Below are 14,897 nucleotides of genomic sequence, written 5' to 3' on the forward strand. Positions count from 1 at the left end.
CATTTACTTTCAAATGGGGCCTTTGCCATTTAACAATCACAATAATTAGCTCATTTTAAGCCTTGGGGAAATATAATAGCCCCTAAGATTCACATGGTTCTCTCCTCTGATTTTAAGGAGTTTGTTTTAGATGAAAAACTGAGTTGACTCACAGTTTCTTTGAACTTACATTTGGGGAAAAAAACCCTAAGATTTTGGTTGGACTGTCTGCCTTAATTTGCATTATAATAATAACAATAATAATATTTATGTAGCGTTTACTATGTGTCAGGGACTGTGCTCAGCTTTACATATATCATCTCATTGGATCTTCCCAACAAACTGAGGCACAGATGAAGTGACTTCCAATATTACGGTCAACATTCTACTATATTGATGTCCCATACACCATTTAATAAGTGGGTTTAACTGTTTCTAAAAATAATAATTGCATTTACTTATTGGAAGGATTATATGTAATCACTCAGTTTATGATCACTAATACAAAGACATATACAATTTCCCTTTCAGTAAAAGATTCTTGGTTGAAGTCCTTCCTCCTTTGCCCTCTGAAATATCAGATTCCAGGTTCTCTAATCCTTTAATGTAAAAGCAGCTAAATCTTATGTTATCTTGACTATGGTTCTATAATATTTGAATTGGCTACTTGCAATATTTTGGCTATATTATTCTTGGAAGTCATGTTTTGGGGATCTCTTTCAGGAGGAGATCAGTGAATTTTTTCAATTTCTATCTTACCCTTTGGTTTTAGAATATCAGAACAGTTTTCATTGATTTCTATTTGATCATGACTCTCAGGTAGATCAAGAATTCTTACATTAACTCTCCTAGATTTATTTTTCTAGTCAGTTGTTTTCGAATGAGATAGTTCATATTTTTTCTTCTGTTGTTTTTGTTTGTTTTTTGACTTTGATTTGTTCCTCATGGAATTATTAGCTTCCATTTGACCAATTCTAATTTTTAAGGTGTGATTTCCTAAAGTAAACTTTTGCACTTTCTTTTCCATTTGACCAATTCTACTTTTTTTAAGAGTTCTTTTCCTCAGTGAATTTTTGAACCTCTTTTTCATATGCCAAATTGCGCCTTTTAAGAAATTCTCTTTAGAGCATATTTATAAATTGTTTTCTATTTTGACCAAATCTTCTAAGTTCTTCTCGTCAGTAGACTTTTTTTGTCTCTTACCAATTGTTTTATTCTGTTTTTTAAGGTATTAATTCTTAAACTATTATTTTTGCTTGCTTTCCTAAGCTATAGGTGCCTTTTCATGATTTTCCTGTCTCATTCTCATTTCTTTTTCCAATTATACTTCTACCTCTTTTTTATTTTTGAGTTCTTCTATGAATTCCTTTTGGGCTTGAGAGTAATTAATATTTTTCTTTCAGGCTTTGGATGCAGTAGTATTGACTTTGTTATCTTCTAAAATTGTGCTTTGGTTTTCTCTATCACCTAAATAACTTCCTATGCTCAGTTTCTCTTTTGTTGTATGATCATTTTCCAGCCTCTTTGTTTTCTTTCAGGTGAAAAATAATGTTAATGTTGGGTTCTCCAACTTTGGTAAAGTGAGCACGGTTTTAAGCTTTAGGTTCTTTCTTCAGCTTCCTTCAGAACTAGCTCTGGAATCTATAAGTTTTCAGTACTTCCAAGATAGTGTGATCTTAGAAGAAGTTCATTTAATACTCTCCTAGCCTGAATTCTGATCTTTGGGTAACCAGAAGCACTCTTTTACCACTTGGAACTATGACTGGTTCCCCTGCTTTCCTGTGGCCTCAAACCCTGATGTGTGCTATTGCTCCCTCTTACCTTGAGACTTTACCTTTGGATTATGACCTCATTCTGTATATGGGTAATGTGATGAGTCTTATACCCAGAGCCAGGAAAGATTTTGCTTCAATAATCTCCTTCTGAACAGTTGTCTTGCTCACCTTGCGATCTGCAACTGAGAACTCAGAAAGTCAGATCCAAGACCTCTTGCTAGGATGGGCCCTGCTTCAGCATGTTTCTATGAGTTCTACTTCTACCTTTGTGCACTAGAACTTTTGTGCTGATCTAAGCTGTTTTGGACCAAAAAGTATTTTGCTTTATTTTCTTTTGGGGTATGTTTCTCCATAACTCATTTTGAGGCATGATATCATAGTTTTTGAAAAGTAATTTGGTATAGATAGATGGGTCTGTGTACCTTCTCTGTCATCTTGGCTTTGCCCCCAACAGATCAGAAATTCTCAACCTGGGGTCTCTAATACATTATGATTAAGATTATTTTATGTATATAAACATAATATATACAATATCCCAATATAATATTTAACATAACAATAATATAATACATATGATCAACTATAAATATGCTTAGCCAAAAGAAACAAAACCTCACATTAATTATTTCCAAAAATCCATGTATCATTCTATTTTTTCTCTTCCTTCTACCCAACCACCCTTACGAAGAAGGCAGGTAATATGATAAAGATTTTACATAATCATGTAATCCATATTTCTCTGTTTGTCATGTTGTGAAACAAGAGATATATTATTTACACTAGAGAAGACTTCAGGGAGGAAATCAAACAAAAATGATGGATGTTTTAATTTGTATGGTAGTGGATATCCTTTTTTTCTTTTTTAAATTAAATATTGTTTTATTGATTTAGAATATTTTTCCATGGTTATATGATTCATGTTTTTTCCCTCTCCTCTTCCCTCCTCCCTCCTGGAGCTGACAAGCAATTCCACTGGGTTATACATGTATTATTATTACTAAAAACATATTTCTACATTATTCATATTTGTCATAGACTGATCTTTTAAAACTCAAACCCCCAAACAGAACCATGTATTATCATATGTTTTTCTTTGGATTTCTATTCCCATAGTCCTTTTTCTAGATGTGGATAGAGTTTTTTCTCACAGTGTCTCTGGATTGTCACAAATTGTTGTATTGCTATTAGTGGAGAAATCTATTACATGTGATTATGCCTCAGTGTTTCACTTTCTATGTACATTGTTCTTCTGGTTCTGTTCATTTCACTCTGCATCAGTTCATGGAGGTCCATGCAATTCATATTGCTCATATTAATATTTAAATTCAAGTCCATCATTTTGATAAACCCAAAGATCCCAGCTTTTGGAACAAAAACTCACTATTTGACAAAAACTTCTGGGAAAATTGGAAAACAGTATGGGAGATATTAGATTTAGATCAATATCTCACAACCTATACCAAACACTAGCTTGCTGCAGTCATTTACCCCTAGTTTATTCCATTGATCCACTCTTTTGTCTCTTAGCCAGTACCATGTTGTTTTCATGATCACTGCTTTTTAGTACAGTTTAAGATCTGGTGCTACTAGGCCCTCATCTTTCATATTATTTCATTAATTCCACTAATATTCTTGATTGTTTGTTCTTCCAAATAAACATTATTATAATTTTTTCTAAATCTATAAAAAAAGTTTTTTGTAATTTAGTAAAAAAGTTTCTTGGTAGTTTGATAGGTATGGCACTAAATAAGTAAATTAATTTGGGTAGGATTGCCATTTTTATTATGTTAGCTCATCCTACTCATGAACAATTAATGTTTTTCCAATTGTTTAAATCTAGTTTTAATTGTGTGGAAAGTGTTTTGTAGTTGTATTCATATAATTCCTGTGTTTTTCTTGGCCCTCCCATATTTCTTTATGTGATATATTTTGCCCCATTTTAACTACTATGACAAAGATAAAAATTTTTAAGAGTTACAGATATCATCTTTTCATATAGGAATATAAGCCATTTGGCCTTATTGAAGCCCTTAAATTTTTCCTCTTTCTTATTTATCTCTTCATACTTCTCTTGGATTTTGTATTTGGGCCTCAAATTTCCTGTTCTATTTTGTTTTTTTCTTCAAGAATGCTGTGAAGTCTTCTATTTTATTAAATGATCATACTTTCCCCCAAAAGAATATAGTCAATTTTTCTGGGTATTTGATTCTTGGTTGTAGATACAGTTCCATTGCTTTCCAGGATGTCATATTACAAGCCTTCCAGTCTTTCAATGTGGAGGCTGCCACATCCTGTGTGATCCTTACTAGGGCTCCATGATATCTGAATTGTTTTTTTCTAGCTGCTTGTAGTATTTTCTCCTTGCTATGGGAGCTCTTGAACTTGGCTATAATGTTCCTGGGAGTTGTCAGTTGGGGAATTTAATGCCGGAGGTGATTTGTGGATTCTTTCAATCTCTTACAGTTTTTTAGACAATTACCTGTAGTATGAAGTTTAGGCATTTTTTTGGTCATGGCATTTGAGTAGTCCAATAATTCTTAAATTATCTCTCCTGGATCTATTTTCCAGGTGAGCTTTTTTTATTAGATGTTTCAGATTTTCTTCCATTTTTTCATTCTTTTATTTTGCTTTATAGATTTTTGATGTTCTGTGAAGTCATTAGCTACTAATTGTTCAATTCTAATTTTTAAACACTGAATTTCATCCTTGACTTTTTGTTCCTCCTTTTCCTTTTGATCTATTTTTCTTTGTAAATCATTCTTTTCATCTTTAAAAAAATTTTTTGCCTCATTTTTGAGCTGGTCAATTCTGGCTTTTAAGACACTATTTTTTTGTTTTAACTCATGTATCTCTGTTTCCAGATGATCTATTTTGCTTTTTAACCTCTTTTCCCAATTTTTTTCAACCTTTCTTGTTTGATTTTTGAATTCTTTTTTTGAGGTCTTCCAGAGACTGAGTCCAGTTCACTGCAGTTTTTGAGGTTTTGATTGATGTTCCTTTGACCTCCTCTTTTCCATCTATTCTTTGTTCTTAATCTGAAGAGAAGCTTTCAATTGTAATTTCCTTTCCCCCCCCTTCTGTTGTTTACCCATATTTTTTTCTCTCCTCTCCTCCCCTTATGGGCTTTGTGAGTTTGATCTTCTCTGCCCTGAAGGGGCTTCTTCTCTCCTCTGTTAGTATATTGGATTAGATCAGTTGAGCTGACTTGATGAGCTAATCTGCCCTGAGGCCAAATCTTCCCCAAATACCATCAGATGCTAAAGATGAAGGTGTGGAAGCTGAAGGCAGTAACCAGTCAACTCTCTACTCTGCTCTTTTCTGGCAGCTTCCTCCCTGTCAGCTGTGGTCAGAACCCTGAGCTTCACATGGTAGTACCAAGGTACTCTGGCATGGTTGCATTCCTCCCCCTCAGATCTCACTGTCAGCCCAAGTCCTATGGTAGGTTTAAGTGCAATAGGTGGAAAGAAAGAGAAATTTCCTTCTTTTCCTTATATCTAAGACTTCAACTTTCTCTACTTACCTGGGTAACTTCAAGAGATCAAGCCAAAATAACCAGAAATGCTAACAATTGTAAGGGGGTAAAAAGGGGTTTTGATTGAGTGAATATTAAAATGTTTGGTCACAAGTTAATTGAATAATTATCAATCCCCAATTAAAGAATAACCTCAAGTCAGAATGACCTTTATGGAAGTTTATTTACAAGTGAGGAGAGGAAGAGGAAATAAGGAAATGAGAGAGGATAAGATAGGATAAGTAATCTAACACACTAGGTAATTTGCTCTGATCCCCTAGTTTTACCCAGGAAGATCTAATTAGCCCTTGGTCAAGAGAGGTTTGGCTTTCAAGGCCGAGGGCTGGAAGGCCCTGGAATTCCAGGAAGATTTAGTCTTTATACTCACCACATGTAATTCTAAGAGAAAGATTTAAGAAAGGTCTTACCAAGATCTTAAGGTTCAAGGTCCAGTCCTCCTCCAGGTCCAAGACACAAACAAGAAGAGCCCAGCTGAACTCACTGAGCTCTTTTTTAAAGGGGCTTCTTATGTGTCACTTCCTGTGCCTTCCTCTTAGTTTGTGTCCAATGACAACAGATGCTTTTCTTAGGACTGCCCAGGAGGAAGTCAGTAAATTTTGATTTGTCACTCACTCTAGCACACTTTGGTCACAGACCACCCAACTTGTGAGTTATGTGGAGATGTTTTCCCCTTTGGTGATTAAATCTAAAGATGGGCAGGGTAGATTTAATCTCATTATCACACAATTGAGCAAGGCAGTGATATTGAGAAGTTATATTTTCATGAAATAAATCTCTATTTAGTACTTAGAAGGAAAAACAAACCATAATAGTGAAAAAGTAAACCCCGCCTTTTCACATTTTATTGGAGGGGTGTAGAGCAGGAGAGATAGAGAGATAGAGAGAAAGAGAGAAGAACAGAGGGAGGAAGGGAGAGAGAGCATAGTGAAAGAGAGATAGAGATAGAGATAGAGCATTTATTATTTAGTTTACTTTTTATTACTTGATAGATTTGCTTTGTTTCATACACTGTGCTAAACACTTAGAATATCAATCCAGGCAAGGAATATAATCTTTGAAGAACTTGCATTCTAATTCATAGAATACAAAATAGGGGAGAGTGCTACAAAAATAAAAATGTGGTAAAGAGGCTTGCTGAGGGGATACTGAGGAGATGACTAGGAAGTGGCATGTAGTCCTGGACCCTAGCAAGATAAAGCAAAAAAAATACAAAACAAACAAACAAACAAAATGCACCATCAGATAGAAGGGTCCTGGCAGAGGAGCAATAGGAAGCCATTGGATCACATTGATTCCAAGCAGGACATGATCAGATATGTACTTTAAGAATTTCCTTTTGATACCCTGTGGCACAATTGAATGTAAAAGACTTCTCTCTTGCAGCAATGCATTGACCCAGGACAATTCTGAGGGACTTTTGAGAGAAAGAGAGCAAATTCTGTTTGAAACATATATAGTTTGAGGTGCTCACAAGGCATATCTAATAGGCAGTTAGGAGTGTAGGATTAACATTATGAGAATAATAAGGACAATATATATCAATCTGGGAATCATCTATGTAAAGATGATAACTGAGCCAGTGGAAATTGATAAGATCACTGAAAGACTTTAAAGAATGAATGAATTAATGAAGGAAAAGGTATTTAATTGATTATATGTGCCCAGCACTGTGCTAAGTGCTTGTAATAGAAATAGGAAAAGATGGCTGGCCACTCTTTTTGAAGAGCTTACAATCTAAAAGAGAGAGGAAAAAAGGAGAATGCATTTGAGGTACCCTCACAATTAAGGGATGATATGAAGATAATGACCAGTGATTGGGTAGAGGTCAGATAGGCAAGAGAAAAATCAAGAGAGAATAAGTTCATAAGATCCCAGAGAAGAGAGTGTATCAGGGAAAAGAGTGTAGTCACTAATGTCAAATGTTGCAAAAAGGGTAAAAAAATAGTAGAAAAATTAGGGACTAAACGAAAGCCATCAGATTTTTTGGTTAAAAAACTACTGCCAGCATCAGGGTTAGCAGTTTCATTTGATAAAGTTATAAACCATATCATAGATTGAGAAGTGAGTGAAAGTGAAGGCAAAATAAGAAAAAGAGGCGTTATTTTTAGGAGTTTGGTTATAAAAGAGAGATGTATTAAATTATAGTTTGAGAGGATGGAAGAGGCAGGTGAGTTTTTCTTTTTCTTTTTCTTTCAGAATGGAGGAGACTCAGGCACTCTAGATAGCTGCAATAAAGAAACTGAAGACTATGGTGAAATAGGGGATGAATACTAGGGAAGAATTTACTTGAGGAGATTCAGGGATTTGGATCAAAGGTACAAGAAGACGAGAAAGCCTTATTAAGGACAAGCTCTACTTTTTTATCAGAGAAAATCATGAATGACATCAAAGTGTTTTGAGATGTGAGTAGGGAAAAGAGAGTTCATTGCAAATGTCCACTGTTTTCTCATTTAAGTATGAAGTGGTAATTTGCTGAAAGGCATAGGAGTCTTAAAAGGAGAAAAGATTTGAAACAACCACTATGAAGAAAGTCCTAAAGAATCAATTAGTGAGGAATAAATGGGTTATCTCAATTCCATTATATAATATAATAAATACATCATAATCATAATCAATACACCTCTTTTCTAGTACCATTTATCCAATATATGAGTAGGAGGAGAGGAAGATGATGGAAATTTGGAGTTCTGCAAGGCATAATCAATGATAAATCAAGAGAGCAAGAATTTTTGAGAACAAGACAATTTAGTATTGAATGATTTAAATATATTAATAAAATTGGGAAAAGCCTGTGCTATTGATTTATGTCCTTAGAAATCCAAGATTTTATGATTTATTTTATATTTTCAAAAAATCTATGATTTCATCATCATGGTTTCTTTTTTTGTTAACACAGATCACAACACCTATACACCTTAGTCAAGTGTTGGGACAAGAAATGTTAGCCCCTTAGTGGTCAAGGTTGTTGATGATGATGAGACTGAATTCAAGTTGTTTTTTGATTCTTGGTTCATTGCTAACCCTGTTCTAGATTTTTTTACCTTATCAGAACCTCTGAGACTGTGCTCTGCTGGCCAAAAGTCTAAGAATCTAGGTTCACTTCGATTTAACAGTAAGATAGCAGGTACAGGACTACAAGTATAAGTTATGTAGACCGTCCCTTCATACCATAGGGGTGACATTTAATATTCTTATTAATGATTATACTAATCATTCTAATTAAACAAAATAAGCAGAGAATAAGTGGCTAGAAAGTCATGAGGTCAATAAAACAGTCATCCCTTATGCTCAGCTTTCCAATTGTCAAGAAGAAAGGTAACTGATAAAATCACAGTCACAAACCACAGAGAAACTTGAGAAGCCATCAAAAGAAAAGTAATAATTGGCTTTGGTCAGGAGGTCATTGTATGAGTCATATTTTCTAGCTGGCAACTAGAAAGCATGCCAGCTGACTGGCAGGGTTCCTGAGTAAGGGCAGACCCCAGCATGGGCTGCAACAATATGACAAGTAACAGATGGCAACCTACCATCTGAACTTAGGTACATCTATTTAGAAGCAAGTTTTCCCTCTCTAGGACTTGCAGGACCTATCTGAGGAATGGACAATCAGGGAGATTCACAGGCCTTAGGTTCGTCTATTATGCAGTAGTATGTGGAGTGAGAAATTAGTATATCATCCTCAAAGTATATTATAAGAATACTAGTAGTAAATTACCCCAGTAGAAGTTAGTAAATCTGGATCCCTATCCCTCCCCCCCCCCCATTCTTCTCCCTTCAAGATAAGATTACTCCATCCCCATCCTTCTTTCAGCAGGACAAAGGCCTTACAGCCTGTAAGTGTTTTGAGCTGTATCTTTGGAATTTGTCTGGGAACTTGCTTAGGGAGATTCCCAGACTGACCTTGTCTTAGACCTTGAAATATTCAATGACCAAATCTTAAGTACACTTTTGTCTTAGAAGTCTCTCCCAGAAGGGGGAGAAAAAAATGAACCTTGTAACCATGGAAAAATATTCTAAATAAATTATTTAAAAAAAGAAGTCTCTCCCACTGTATCAGAGGCTTCTCCCAGGTGATCAAGCCCCATGGCTGGAATGATCCTCCTTTATCCATTGTAAAACATCAGCCTCTCCCAGGTAAACCAGCCCTGAACTCCTCTTCTCTTTGTATAATATTCCTGTCCTTTATTTCTGGATTAAAACTTGTCTCCAACCCTTGTAAAAATGTTTTAACTCCTTCAGGGAGGCTTGATTGCATCAGAATATTCCTATAAATATGGGATTTTTCTGTAAACATTTGGGCATCTGTCTTAGGTCAGTGATGAGACAGTGCCCCACATCTCTCTCTCTCTCTCTCTCTCTCTCTCTCTCTCTCTCTCTCTCTCTCTCTCTCTCTCTCTCTCTCTCATTGCATTTTGCATTTTAATTGATTGTTCTCCTTGGTTATATTTTGAAAAAGTGGCTAAAGAGGGTGTACCTTGATATTTCAAGGTCCTCTTAAACTTCTACTTCACATAGTAGCATTTCTGCTATGTTCTCATTTCTTTTGAGCTTATTTTGTTTTCAGGTTCCAGAGAAAGATGCATTGTTTAAATGAGGAAAGCAGAATATAGAAAGCTTAAAGAGTAGCTCTGCCTTCTGAAATCTTTCCTGAGTTGCCAGTGAGGTATCCAAGTTCCTCTCAATAATAAGTTTGATCCAGAAAATAAAAAAGTAACTTGAAGAAGAGTCAATATAAGGTGACTTTGTCTTCCTGTTTAGCAGTCTCATGCTTTGCTGCAGCTCCTGCCCTCCCTTATCAGATGCCCAGCAGCCTTTTTCATTTTCTCCTAGAGGAAATTTAAAATAGAAATATCATCTTTTTAAAAAGACCTAGCTGGAAAAGCATATCATGTTGAGGCCTTTTTTGTCTAGGGAAACACAAGCCTTTATTCATTGATCTGGGATGGTAGTGGAGTGGAGATTAATTTTTTTTCCTCTTCTGGTTTTTGGAAGATGGTATATGCTGGGGGGGCGTAATTTGGCAATAGAAAACCAAGAAGAATGAACATAGTCATTGCATTTAATGATACTTTCCCTCAAGTCTTGATATGTTTCTCACAACAGAGAAACTTGAAATGTCTCTATTCTTTCTTTGCACTTCTCCCATCCTAGGTGGGCTATCCTGGGAAATGAGGAAAAAATCTGGGAGGAATTGATTACTATTTGAAATGGCAAGTCTACCTCCATCCTTATAAGATCTGTTTCTTTTCATGATGGCTGATGGAAATCTCAGACAATTTTAATTTATATGGATTTTCAGATAAGACATCAAGCCACAATCACACACCCAAATATATATATATATATATGTATATATATATATATTCTTAATGATATTTTGTGTGATCAGGTAAGCCTCAGTTTTTTTAAACCTTACCTCACATCTTAGAATCAATATTATGTATTGGTTCTAAGGCAGAAGAGTAGTAAGGGCTAGATAATGGGGGTTAAGTGACTTGCCCAGGGTCACACAGATAGTAACTGTCTGATGCCAGATTCAGTTTGTTTTTTTTGAAAAAATATTGTGATTAAACTGGTGACAGTTTATTATGTAGTCCTGACAGATAGAGACACTAGTGATATCATATTCTAAAGGATTACCCTTGCTTCTCTCATTAACTAATCACTTAGCTGATTAGAAATAAATGGGTACTGTTTGTTTTGAATTCAGGGAAGTGCTATTTGGAAGTGTCTAGCAGACTCCCTATGGACACGTGGGGACTTTGAGACTACATTTCTATAACTATTATTTCTTTTATATCTTCCCTCAGATTTTAATATAAAATCGATATGTGAAGGACAAATAAATATGGAGTGACTACTATAGGTTAAAGTTTAAATCTAGTATACAAGTCAAGAATGACAGAATAATGGAAATCCCAGCTGGAAATGATTCAGTAATCAGTCAGCACCAAAGTTTTTATAACTGCTTTTGATTTTTCCTTCTTCTATTCAATTTGCTCATTTGTGTTTTCCTTAATTGAACAAGCAGTAGAATTCTCAGTCATCATCTTTTGCAGGTACTTTGAAGGATACCAAGAAGTATAGGAAATGTTTATAGATTTAGAAGGGATGGTAATCTTCATATGCTTCAACATATAGTATAAGATTATATATATATATGATTTTAACCTTGCTATGTTGGCTTAGGGCAAACCTGTCAGTTGCCCTGGATGGAATGTTGAAGGTAGCATGAGCCACTGGGCAAATATCAACTACCAGTGGACCAAGAGTATAAAAAGCCCTGGAGACCCAGGACTGTGTTCTTTTCTGACCTGACTTCACCCTGACCATTCACTTAACCCTTACCCCCTGGGCCCGGGTGGTGGGAGTGTGGATCATGGGTAGGACTTGAACAGGTTACAATATGTATATATATGATAGAAAATGAGTCAGAGAGACAAAGAGAACAATAGCTGATATTTAATATGAGCAAGGCAAGATGCTAGCCAATGACAGAAGACAAATACAATGAAAGGCCTTCAAAGATCTCATACTTGAGCTGGAGAAGTTATCTATCTTCCCCATTTATAAGTGATCTTTGAATTTTCTTCATTCATAAGTGAACAAATGTAGAGAAAATGAGAATGAAGATTATGATAATCATAAATGATCATATCACACTTTAAGTCAGTTTTTCACACAATACTTTATGAAGTTTGAATATTATTATCCCCATTTTACCAATGAAACAACTGTAATTCAAAGAGATATGTCAAAGTGAAGATTTTAAATCAAGTGTTCTGACTCAAAGTCCAACATTCTCTATTTTGTAGATTGAGGTGTAAAATATGGTGTCTTTATTTAGCTTTAGGACAGTAATTAAACAAGTTAACAAAACCTTACAACTTAATATTAAAAATATCAATTGGATATAATGTAGTAATAATTTAAATTTACCCAGTGGTATATGAGTATTTAATTAAACTGGAACACTGAAAAGATAGAAGTTAATAAAAAATCAACAAGAATTTCATTATGCAAGGAGATCAATGAGACCTGGAGGAGACAAAGAACACTTTATATGAGGAGGGAGGGTGGGCCTTCTAATGAGCTTTTAAAGAGGGTAAGCTTTTAATTGAAGAAAAATGAGAGAGGAAACAATAACAATGAGCTTCTCATGAATGGCAAAGATGGGCTTGATTGAAGGAGAATTCATTTTATGAAGAGTAAGTGCAAAATAAGATTGACCATATTGTAGAAAGCCTTGAAAGTCAGGCAGAAGAATTTAGATTAGAGCAGTAGAATAGTATGAAAATCAATAAATCAATAAAATATTATTAGATACCTACTCTGATAAATTCCAGAGATACCAATACAAAAGAAAAAAATATTCCTCAACTTCAAAAAGCTTATATTCTACTGGTGGGGAATATCATGTGTTCACATAAAGTTGTATACAAGATAGTCACAAAATAAATACAGATACCTTGGGAAAGAGATGCTAATAACTAGAGGAATCACAAAAAGTCTTTTGAGGGAAATATCAGTCAAGCTGAAGCAGAATGAGCACCGTTTTCCTAGAGAAATGGGTGAGAAAGAAGGACATTCTAGGCACAAGTATGAAATGCAATAGTGTATTGTGAAAAGTAAGTCAGTTTGGTTGTCTGGAATGTAAGTATAATAATGGTTAATCAGAGTAGAAAGATTGTTTAGAGATCAATTGTGAAGGGTTTTTTAATGCCTTTAAGGGGTCTTTGTATTTAATTATATGGGAAATGGGGAAGTCTTTGAGTTCCTTGAACAAGTAAGCGACTGTCACTTATTTCCTTTGGAACATTAGTTTCACTGCTGTAAGGAGGATGAATCAGAGAAGGCAAAGACTTGAATCGGGGACATGATTTAGGAGATTATTAAAATATTCTCAGTGAGAAGTGATAAGAACCTAAACTAAAAGCTTTTCTGTGAGGAGAGAGAAGGGAATGGATGGAGAAGATGTCAAAGCAGTAAAATCACTAAAATTTGGCAACTAATTGCATAAGGGGGTAGTGAAAGAATGAAGAAACAAAAGTAAATGTTTAATGAAGATTGATATGATATATAGTTCAGAAAGGGGAAAGAATGAAGTACTGAAGTCAGGGGGATGAATTAGGATGAATATGAATCTACTGGAAATGGAGAAGGAATGGAAAATGTCTTAAAAAGAACAAAAAAAATTCATGCGAATGATATGATGCAAAGTACTTTCTTCTTGTTGTTGTGTATTGTATGTTAAATGTGGAAATTATAAAACTTCATGAATAATTAATGAAATTAATCCTTTAATATATGATTTTATTTTTTTATATTTACTTGCACACAAACACACACACACACACACACACACACACACACACACACACACACCCCATGGAGAAACAGTATGGCATTGTAGAGTGAGCATTTGACCTGGAATCTTCTAAGATCTGGTTCAACTCTTATTTCAGTCACTTAACAGATAGTTTTTTTCATCCTGGGTAAGTAATTGAATCTATTAGTACCTTGTTTTCTTTATTTGAAAAATTAATGCTTAATGTTCTTTTTGGTTCTAATTCTATGAGCCTATCAGTAACCTTTTAGGAATTCTTATACTTTTAACTATTAGAATAAATCATTAGAGAGACTTTTTAGACTTAGGGTTTGCCACCATGAGGCAAGAATTTCTAACCTTCATTTAATTTGGTTTAAAGAACTTCCTTCCTTCATATAACCTGCCTACTTGATTTTTTTTAAAAAAGGAAGTCCAAGAGTATAAAATAAAGGGGAAGACAGGCTATTAGTTACACTGAAGATTCTAAGTTAGAAATTAATAATCTGTTTAAAAAAACTTGGAACAAAATTATTTAATATGGACCTCTCTCCACTTGCCTTCTTTCTTAATTGATGAGTGTAAGTACCATACTTGTGGTACTTTGAAATACCATATGTACCATATATCCACCCTTTGTATACAAATTTCCTTTTTAATTAAAAAAAATTAAGCCCTTACTTTCTGTCTTAAAATCAATACTAAGTATTGGTTCCAAGGCAGAAACAAAGTAAGGGCTAGGCAATTGACTTAAGATGACTTGTCCAGGGCTACACATTAAGGAAGTATTTGAGGTAAGATTTGAACTCAGGACCTAGCTCTCTGTCCACTGAACTACATAGCTACACCTATATTTAGTTTTAATATGTAGCACATCATCTTGCCAATCTGTTGCTTTCTGTGTCCATTTGGTTAGTGTTTTAGTAAGTAGGCTTGCTAGTAAAATTACTAAGTTAGTAAGAATGGTTGATACAAAACATCTCCCATACACAGAGACACAGATACCAAAGAAACAAAGAAAAAAAACTAACCTAGTTAATTCCATCCCTGAACACTTGCCCTAAGATCAGGAAAGAATAAGCATAAGAGATGGTGACAGGCATGTTTTCACAGCTGACATGCATGGATAGCTGGGAGAAAGGGAAGTCACTTTTTTCCCCACTCAGCTTTTAGAGGCATTTCAAAGCAATCTTTATTTAAAACTGAGAATGAGAGGGACTGAGAGATACACAGAAAGAGTCAGAGATATAGAAAAAGACACGGAGATAGAAAGACAGGGAGGGAG

Source organism: Gracilinanus agilis, chromosome 1, assembly GCF_016433145.1.
Source record: "Gracilinanus agilis isolate LMUSP501 chromosome 1, AgileGrace, whole genome shotgun sequence".
Classification (NCBI taxonomy): Eukaryota; Metazoa; Chordata; class Mammalia; order Didelphimorphia; family Didelphidae; genus Gracilinanus; species Gracilinanus agilis.